Below are 11659 nucleotides of genomic sequence, written 5' to 3'. Positions count from 1 at the left end.
ACGAATTATTGACCATAGATGGCGCCACTTAAAAACAAGAAACGCACCCTCTGCCTTAAATTTATTCGGTTTCACCAAAGCAGGCTTGCTAGTGTGATAAGTGTCATTAGAAACAACAACAACAATAATTGGAGGAAACAAAATAATGAAGAGCTGTGGTGAGCTCTACTACGCTCTTTACAAAATATTTTAAAAAGAGGTTGACTATCTAATATTAAAGTTTTTTAAATTTTGCTTGATTTTACCAACATTTTACAAGGTTCAACAAGCAGAAAACTGTAACAAAGCAGCTTTTTCTATGAATCGTTCACACATTGAGGCAAAGAAAATAATTCTAATCAAATTTACAAAACAAAGAATCACTCATAAAAACATACATTTTACTACCATTAGAAAGCGTAGAAAGTTGAAAGTCCTGAATCATTCTCATCTCATATGCGGTAGTTATCTTAGCATCAGCCCCGCGAGGAGCTCTAACCAATTCATCTGGATGGGAATGCATGATAAATCGCCGAAGCGCAAATGAATGGTGAAAGGTCCTGACTCGTTCGATCGTTGTTGTAGAACTGGGCATCTGAGGCCTAAATGGCCCTTATCCCATTCATCATGAAATATCCCAAAGGGACATACATAGGAAAGTTGTATTGGTGGTACGGAAAAGAATCTGAAATGAGATAAAATAATGAAAGGCATCATGGTAAGATGTAGCAGGCTTGAAGGGGAGGCTCCTCATCTACGTCTTTAGGACTGGGAGCAGGGAGATGAGTAATGAGATGACTTTCTCGTCTTTCAAAAGTTCCTGAAGTTCTTTGATGATCCTTAGGAACTTCACTGCTCTGCTGGGTTCATCTTATGGTCTACGTGTGAAGGTGCGATGATTTCGCCTCAGCCGAACACCACAGCCTTAAAACAGGCGGGGTGATCGCCTTGACAATTGATGCATTTGGCCGGAAGGGAGAGAGGCTTCACGCACTGGTAAGTAAAATGTGCTCCTGCACATTTCATGCGGTCTGGATAACTTGATCATGATTTCTGTGTATGTCCAAATTTTTATCACTTGTAGCATTGGATGGCGTAACGCCCTCCGTTAAATTTCTCGATTTGGACTGGACAGGACAGCAAATTCTTTGTGGAAATAAAGTCCCGATGCTCTGGGAAGTCATGGAGTATCACTAGAAAAAGGGGGAGGATCTTGTATCCGTTGTCACGTCTCTTTCTTAGTTGCTCTATCTTGATTGGTCGTCGACCATTTTCCTCTGTATCTTTCCGAAGATCTTCTGTTCGGATGTCTACAGTAAGGCCTCGCACAAGAAATTTAAGTTTTCTCGGGAGGTAATAGTCCTTGGTCGGTGGAGAAGGCTCCGTCAATTCAGGTTTGGATGGAGTGATCTCAGGTGTTGGCTCAAGACAGGTAGAAATGGTCTCCTGGTTTCCGCTGGCATTTAGGCTTTTCTTTTTTCTCTTCCTCGGTCTTTCGGGGGAGGAATCCTTAGGAAGAGGCTCCTTTTCCACACTTATCTCAGTAGATGGCTCGATTTGGGTAGTTTTTAGTTGAGGCTCGCAGGAAGATACAGTTTCTGTGGGTTCCGTCATCTTTTCAGGCAGATTTGACTTTTCCGCTTCCATAGGCGTTGTCGATTCAGGTTCCACAGGGCACCGTAGATTCCTTGCTTGCTTTTAGTCGATGAGTTCCTGCTCGTAGGAAGTGAGTGTCTCTGGGTTGAAGGCATTATTTTCCTTCACTAGTTTAAGAAGAGCAACACGAGTAGCAATTCGCTGATCAATTTCTTCTATACTGTAATGGCTCAATGAGGGATCACGGAGCTGTGGGGGTTGCCGCATGGGCCTTTGGGTCCGCCGCTTCCCACCACGGGCACTTCTTTGCGTTGACATAGTCGCAGAGCCCCAGATGACGGCTAGACAGGTTTATTGATGATCAAGAACCTGGGCGAACAAATAAAGGCAAGGCTACTCACATGCAATGAATGCTCCAACTGAAGACTGACGCATGACATGAAGGCTAGAAGATGAAGTTGATGACGAGTCGAAAGTCTCCAAGATTTTGGCGAGTACAACAGTGAAACACGAGTTTCGATCTTGATTCGAGCACCGACGAAGGATCGTTTTTGAAACAAATGAATCAAGAATAAAATGAAAGAAATTATTCTATGGTTTCAAAGTGCGGGAACATTTTGAATAGAAACAAAACAATATTTTTTGTAAAAAAAAAAATGCATATAAGCTTTTTTAACAGATATACTAATTTCACTGATGTTAATGCAATATTGAAATTTTCAGCAGAAATATCTTACTTAAAATAAAAGCAGTGTTATATTCATTAATTTTCGTCATTTAACAACTGACTTATGTGTTGATTGTGTTCAAAAGATAGGCTTGCTTAATTAAGAAATGTGGAAATAATTCATAATAAAAAATTTAAGTGAGTTAATGCTAATTTTACGCACTGTAATTTTGAGAATAGTTAATTGTTCTATTGAAATTAAGAAAACGGTTCTGAAGTTAAAATTTATACTGTTCAACATAATTTATAGAGACTCCTTTGAGATATTACAAAAGCACTTTACAGGAGCCGAGGTGATTCAGGAGCTAGAGCGTCCACCTCCCAATGAGGTTACCGGTTCGAATCCCAGCAATGGTTGATCGTTACGAATTCCGTATCTGGCTCATACCAACCACAGTGGTGACATAAAATATCTAAAGTGGTAGACGGATCATGTCTCTTTGCCGACAGGTTAACCGCAGGGGTGAGTTCGTGGTTTTCCTTTCTATGTACCGCATACGCTTGTTAATTTCATCTAAAAGTCCTCCCTGAAGGCAAAATTTCATCCAATACTTGACTTTGGAGTTCCCCTGTCTTCTGCTTTACGTTTGCATTTTTGTTTGCTCATTATAAAGAACGGCTTATAAGCCCTTGTCAAGTTTAAAAACTAATAGCACAACTTAAAAAGGAACATTCCGAATATGAACGCAGGATTAACGAAGGATTCAAACCGACCACTACTACGCTACATTTGACGAGACCACTCAGTAAGTGAGGATTCTCATTCATATGACTAGGAATGATATTTATTTAGTAATTAATTTATTAAACAATAGTTACACACGCATTTATGATTCCTCATCCTTTTATGTTGTGAATTAACAAAACAGTTTGAATTTAATTATAAACCAAGTTAGCATACATTTTTAAGCAAACACTAGAAGGCATTTACTTTAAAGGATTTATTCGAGGTTTTTATTCCTTAGGATCACTACTTTTAGGAGTTAATTTTTTCTTAAATTGGATTAGAAACAAAATTTATCAGGTTTTATTTTTATTATCATGCTTACTTTTGTGGGTTATTTTTTTTTCGAATACATATTCTTATATTTTTAAGATAAGTATATTTTCTATTGTTTAATTTTATTTGGGCAGGGATAAATCCTAAGTTGTTATAAGTTGTTATCTCTACTGTTATAAAACTTTAAGGCAATATTTAAAAGTAAACTGAATTTAAATTTGAAATATTTTTAATTATTTAGAGAATGAATTGATTAACTTACAAGACGTCCCTGATTACTTGGAAGATGATATTTTGGAAAGTCTTCAGGTAAGAAAAAAAAAGCGTATTCATTCAATAATCAAAATTTCTTGCAAGATAAATAAAATATCTTTGTTTAAACGTTGAAACTCATTTAATAAAACAACTGGTTTGTTTTATCAAATGATATGATGGTATTTCTCTTTTATTAAAACAAAAAACTTTATCGTTAAAAAAATTTTTTTCGTAAGTCAGCTTTTTAAACAAGTTTTCTATACTCTAGGCAGACTTTGTATAGTTAATTAACTTTTTGAATATATATATATATACATATATACACACACATATATATATATATATATATATATATATATATATATATATATATATATATATATATATATATATATATATATATATATATATATATATATATATATATATATATATATATATATATATATATATATATATATATATATATATATATATATATATATATATATATATATATATATATATATATATATATATATATATATATATATATATATATATATATATATATATATATATATATATATATATATATATATATATATATATATATACATATATACACACACATATATATATATATATATATATATATATATATATATATATATATATATATATATATATATATATATATATATACATATATACACACACATATATATATATATATATATATATATATATATATATATATATATATATATATATATATATATATATATATATATATATATATATATATATATATATATATATATATATATATATATATATATATATATATATATATAAGGTTATTTACTAATATTATAATATTAAATAAAATCTGTCTATTATAATAACAACAAAAGTTAACTTTATGGACTCAATATAATTAATTTAAAAATGTACATATTACAATTTTACACAATTTATTTAAATTGTTAAGAGCCTTAGTTAAAACAAGTTTTATTTTTTTAAAATTACTACAAAAATATATTAACAATCATAAAACGATTTAACTTGTGACGACCACACTATAAAATTACTTCACAAAAACTGATGGATAAAATAACAATACATAATTTAGTTATATTGATAAACGTATACCGAAACGAATATAATCTTTCTACGATTTTCCGAATTGAAGCTTGTATTCCATTCCATTTTCAAAGCATATGTTAACTAACTCTGATTGCGGTTTGTATTGAGAAAGTTTATTGTATCAGATGAATAAATGGAGAAAATTAATCACCCACTAGAGCTTTCAGAGATCGCTGAACTTCGAACAATACATCTTAATTTACTATCCAATTCACCACCCTAAATGAAAATCAAAAGAACAGGTCGCCACTTTCAGTTTAGCCATTTGAATTGATCCTTAAATCTCATTCGCTTTATTGTTAAATAAAAGAAGACTATTTAAATAATATTAGTTCTTCCTTCTTTTAATTTAGTATTTTTAGTATCTAATTAAAAATACATTTAGTTTTTATTTGAAATTACAATTTTATGAGACATTGCGCATATGTGATGTTTTCACTAAGGAAATTCATACTATTCAGAAACCAATTCATACTATTAACCTTACTATTAAGTTACCTTCTGAAATCAGCTGGAAATCAGCTATTAGGCTTGGTTTATAATAACACTGAATAAATTTTCGGATCAGATTTAGTTAGATAGCTGAAAGTGACGTTACTCGTATATGTCGAACCTGATGGGCTGCTGAATCATGGCCTATACAAATTCCGCGACTCAGCTAACAATCAGGTACGATAACGACGTGTGACGTTGCTTGCAGGAACTCACTTACTAAAATTACTAATAAAAATCTTCGCAGTGTCACTAGACAATCAAGATAAAGTTTTGTATGCTTATAGGATTTAACTTCTTCAGATCTGTTGTATTTTACGTAAACATAGTTTGGAAATAGTTTTTTTAAATAGTATCTAAATTTCGAAATATTTTTAATACTTTAAAGTATATATATATATCACGGTCAAATGTTATTAATTGGCTATTATCAATAATAACCAGTAATTATTATTAATGACCAATGAAGTTCGGTGAATGTTATCCTTTCGCGCTTCTTATGTGTTTGAAACAGCATGATAAAATAAACTGAATCTTTATTTTTGAATTTAGGCTCCCGATTCTCTCTTTGTAATTTTTTGACCTTTATATTTTGGTTTTTTCACAAAATACGATAGTTATTTTAAGAAATTTTACAGCGACACAATAGAAGATGATTTCGAAGTCACAATATCACGTTTTAACAACTATTCAGACATGCTCAAAACAAAACAACTTCAAAATGAAAATTTATATAAACTTGATACAAAACATGGCATCTTAAGACAATTGTACACGAGGAATGATTTTACTGTCTGTAAGGAAGCTTTTATTTCAGCGAATGAAGTTCCAGTGAATAAAATAAGTCTAAGAGAATGATCTCGTAAGGCAGTAGTCCCCAACCTTTTTGTACCTAAGAGCAAATACCAGAATATTGGTCGAATGGCGGGCACCATTTATTTTTTCAAGATAAATTTATAGTTGGTAGACATAGGTAATATTACACACTACATATAGTGCACAAAAAAATTTAATTTTAAAAATTAATTTAACATATGAATAAAATTAGTATTAATTTTCTTGTGTAAAATAAATAATTACTAAATTGCTTTCAAAACATATGAAATATAAAAATTATTTATAAAATACAGTCAATGTGGTATTAGGCATGGCATTTCGCTGGCCAGCGCTAGATAATTGGAAGAATATAATGCTATTTTTAAGAATGGAATTTATTCCTTCAATTATATTCCAGAATTTCTCATGGGATATAATAGTTTTGATGATAATGTCATTCTGAAGATCCACAATTTCTATCTTCGATTCTTCTCTCTTTACTTGAAGAAATTCTGAAATGTATGTTGCTATTACGGCAACGTTTATTTGGTTGGTAAAAGGATTAACAAAAAAGTTATCAAAGGCTCGATGATATTAAATTGTTGAAAGAGCTTTTTAAATTGATCTTTAAACAATTGGAGGTTGATGACAAATGTTAATAAGTCAATTTCACTGTCACCTAACATTTTTTTCATGTTTGGAAAATGCACAAGAGACTTCATTTTCAAATGTGATATCCTCAAAACTAGCTTAGCTCTGAACGAGTTTATAGCCTCTATCATTTTTGCTTTATGTTTGTCTTTTTCCTGCAGCTCCAAGTTTAAATTATTTAGTTTTTTCCATTATGTCCATTATGAAAGACAAATATGCTAGCCAAAGAGGATCTCTCAGTTCCAAAAATGTTTGATTTTTGGCTGCAAGATAATTTTTTATTTCTCCAATTAAATGTAGAAATCTAAGAAGTACTTTGCCATTACTGAACCAGCGTACCTCAATATGTATTTGCATAGCATTTATTGGGAAACTGGAAAACTGAAATATTTTATCGTTGGGCACAAGCAGCGGGCGCACCTAGATCGATCGACGGGCGCCATACTGCCCGCGGGCATAGGGTTGGGGACCCCTGCGTAAGGGTTCAAACTTAGGTAGTCAAGGATCTCAGAATTGCAATTCTAGAAGCAACTGCAACTCGAGTCGTTGCAAATGTAAAAAGTTAAAAACACTTCGTAATTCCAAACGTCACAGTAGCTTTTCCTGTCAGAATAAGTTGTTTGTTTTTAAAAAATGTAGTATTTTAGTTCAAAGCAGTCAGGTATTTTCAATTTTTTTTTATTTTTGAAAAGTGATGTGATTAAAAATTAAAGTTTACTCTACACTGATGTTTTTTACCTGGTATACCCTACACCATTTTTTGTCTAAAGTTAAATACCACTGCCCGGTATACCATAAACAGTTTTTTTTAAGCTTATGTGTCACTGCCCGATATAGGTTTTTCTCGATATAACCAATGCATTAGCTTGTTCAGCATACTTATCAGTGTCTTAAGCTGTTTAAAATTTCCTCCCACATTGTAATTCACACCGAACGCAATACAAGTTCGCGTTTTTATTTCTCCCTTTGACCAAGAAGCGGTTATTATTAACTTTAACAATTTGTATTTATGATGACCGGTTTTATCACTTAAATCGTAACACATATCCAAACAGGCACACCCATGCTATAAAAACCGTTCAATCACATTTACCAAGCTTCATTGATTATTATTAACAACAACCTGTTATTATTAATAATTACCGATCACTATTAAAAATAACCAAAAGAAGCTGCTACTATTAATAATGACCTATAATTATTAATAATAACTGGATTTATCGCTTATACCGTGACATATATATCAACCAAAAATGATAGCCATGAGATAATTGGTGTATAGACTTCCTCAAAATTAAATTCATAAAAGCTAAAATGGAAACTCGCTTTCTAAAAGTTTCAGTATAGTCTCGAGAAGAATTTATCACTCTTTTTTTTCTAATTTTTCTAAATCATATTTGACATGTTGCACACATAATATGTACCTTGAATCTAAAAGAGTTAAGACTAAGAAATAATATGTGATCTAGCATCCAAATTTTTAGATTTCGAAAAGCATTTTTTCTAGTTAAATTATATCGTAATACATCGTTATTATTCAATTTCGTCAAAATGAAATTATAATTGCATACATGATTATAAACAGAATTTATCTTTAAATTCTCCAGCACCAAAACACCACATCCAACAGTTTATTTATTTATTATTAGAGATATGCGTACATGCCTATGTGCTCAATACAAAGAAAGACTTATGAGCCCTTGTCAAGTTGAAAAATAGATACCACATGTTAGAAAAAGATATCAGAAAAATACATCCTAGGTTGCAATGGGATTTGAGTGTGTTATAATCGTTTGACAGGCGAGACAACACCTCCTAGAAAGAACAGGCCTCAGCACGGGTTACCATAAATATCCCTTAGTAGTCCAAACGCAATGACATATTTTGTATTTTCAACCACTGCGCAGCTTAGTACCCCTAACGTAATGACATTTTTCTTATTTTTCGTCTACTGCGTAGTTAACTTCGTCACATCGGACTACTAAATTGATCCGTGCTGAGGCCTTTCTACTTTGGGCGAGACCGCCAAGCGATATTACATCAAATGGTCCAACATCAAACGCTTAGCTCCACATTAAATGATTATAAAGCCTTCAATACATATTTTTTTTATCATTTATACACAATAGTGCGAAAATTATTATAGTAAACATTAAGCACAATTACACAATAATTATAATAATAAGATATGCAATAGTCTGTAAATTATCTGTGGTGGTTGTTGTCGCTCTGCTTCACTTTAACATATTGACGACCAGGATAGAGATTCATCTGTTTGACGATGAAGATTATTTGTGGATGCTATAATCAATTAAAATTTATCACACTTTAATGCACCTTTTTGCTGCATAAATGTTAAGAAGCATAGCATTTTGATAAAACAAAAAATTTTTTCGCTAAACTCGTTTTCTAGTGCTGCTAACCTTAATATGAAATGACAATTCTCATTCATTTTTCAGTGAGTTTCAATGAGTTTAAAAATATAATTAAATCAATTAGCTTATTTCGTCCTCATTAAAAGTAAGCTATAAGTAAGCTGTCTCAATGATGGCGAATATTGTATTTCTTTTAAGGTATATCATTCCATATCCAGACAGTAACAATTTAGGTCTTTCCAGCAAATCTCTCACCAAATTGAACGTTTCCGCTCTGTGTCAGGTAAAATCGGAGGCAACAAGGAGATAGGATCTCTTTTTAATTAGTTTCCAAAATTTGAATGGTTAAGAACGCTTAAAAATCCAATTAAATCAATTTGCTTATTTTGTACTCATCAAAAGTAAGCTATAAGGCAAAACTGTCCCAATGATGGCTAATATTGTATTTCTTTTAAGGTATATCATTCCATATTCAGATAGTGACAATTTAGGTCTTTCCAGCAAATCTCTACCCAAATTGGACGTTTCCACTCTGTGCCCAGTTAAATTTGAGGCGACAAGCAATTAGTTTTCAGAATTTGAATGGTTAAGAACGTTAAAAAATTTAAATTATATCAACTTGCTTAATTTGTACTCATTAAAAGTAAGCTATAAGTCAAAACTGTCCCAATGATGGCCAATATTGTATTTCTTTTAAAGTATATTATTCCATATCCAGACAGTGACAATTTCGGTCTTTCCAGCAAATCTCTCACCAAATTGAACGTTTCGGCTCGGTGCCAGGTAAAATCTGAGTCAACAAGGAGATATGATCGTTTTTCCATTAGTTTCCAGAACTCGAATTGGAATTGTTTTAAGCAGTTTACGACTTCACTTCCGTTCCAAATTATTATGAACAAATTAGCAAGTGAAATGGAAATGTAAGATGAAAAATCCAAAATCCAAATCAGGCTCGTTGAACTAATGTCCTTAATCGTTATCAGTCCCACGACACTAAAGCATGCCCAAAAGTTCGCAGAGCAAACAAAAAACATCGGCAGTGAGAATGCGGCTTCAAAGTCGCATATATCATACGCGATTTCGGATTTTTGTATCAATAAACTCATCTGCTTATATTTTTCAAATGTCTCAGGAATTTCCGATTTTAATTTTTTTCTCAGTTCTTGTATTTTTGACGAAAAAGAACGGCAAAATTTGTAATATAGCAATGTTAATAGACAGGGCCATATAGGAAACACAGAATTCAAGAAAAATATTTTTATGTATATAAAAACAAACCACCATTTTGAATTTAGTGGATGTCCGTATATGTATAAAGATACATATTCGGGAATTAACCCACAGAAAGAATACAAGAAGCAGGAAACAAATGCTATCAAAATTGTATATTTAGACGTGTAACTATGATAAATTTTTTTGTGTTGCTTCATTAAAGAAATAACAAGTTCTCTTCTCCTTGAAATATCTACAAATGCTAACAAGCTTGATAAATAAGCAAAAAACATTATAATTCCACCTTTCCATGTAGGAGTTTGAAAAATAATTTGAAAAAAAATTACTACGACAAAATCAATTAAGTTGATGAAGGCACAAATAATAATAAAATAAGTTGCAAAAATTTTCCAACTTGTTTTCTTTAAGAAGTTTTTACTATTATTGATAGAAAAGTATCCAGAAAGGAAAGAATCCTTTTTATAAAACATCATACTTCACACAGTTCTTACTCCTATTTACGATTTAATTTAAGAAGCAAATGTTTGAAATAATTGATGGTCATGAACTCTAACACATTTTATGTATTATAGCACAGAAATTATTTATAACTTATTTTTGCATACTTAGCTTAGTAAAACGATATAGAACTGCAATGAAAAAAACTTTATTTTATGAAATCTTTCAAGATAAAAGGGTTTTCAAGTTACATTTTCATTAAAGCAATTGAATGCATTGATTTCTTCTTTATTTTTCACTATATTAATTATCAAATTTGAAAATATATAGAAAATGTTCAATTAATTATCTTTATTTTTCTTTTCTTTTCCTTTTTATTCTTCTTTTTTTTGTTGAAATTATAGATTATTATTTCAATAAACATGCGCAAAGAATACATGCTATTGTCATAAAAACTTTTCATAAAATTCAATAATAATTTAGATTTTTGTTACATTAGTACTCTCCATTAAAACTGCCAAAAACCTGTCTGAAATACATTTATTGAACTTCAATAATTATATTTTCTAAGGATTTCTAGGATAATGAGTTTCAACAATTTATTATAACACTTACAAAGCATCTTTTTATTTTCAATTTTCGTAATTTAACTGATTTTTATCACATAATTGAGTCATTTCTCGTAGGTAATCAATTGATCAAATGTTATTCATAGTGCGACATTGTGTTTTTTTTTAACTCTAACCATTTTTTTATAGATGTAGTATATTGACAAAATTAAAACTAACTCATTTCTGTTTTAAGACTCCTGGTTTTCATAACTTTTCCGCTTTCAAGATTTATAAAACTATTTCTAATATATTTCAAAATATTCAAAAATTATTCGCATGCTAAATTCCTATTACTGATGTTAAAATGTAGGGTTTTTTTCTTCTCAATTTCACTCACTCTCCTTTTTTTTCTATAATT

This window comes from Parasteatoda tepidariorum, chromosome 8 (assembly GCF_982258835.1).
Source record: "Parasteatoda tepidariorum strain Cologne lab strain chromosome 8, Ptep-v5.0, whole genome shotgun sequence".
NCBI classification, from domain to species: Eukaryota; Metazoa; Arthropoda; class Arachnida; order Araneae; family Theridiidae; genus Parasteatoda; species Parasteatoda tepidariorum.
The sequence above is the reverse complement of the archived record's forward strand: the minus strand, read 5'-3'. Positions refer to the sequence as shown.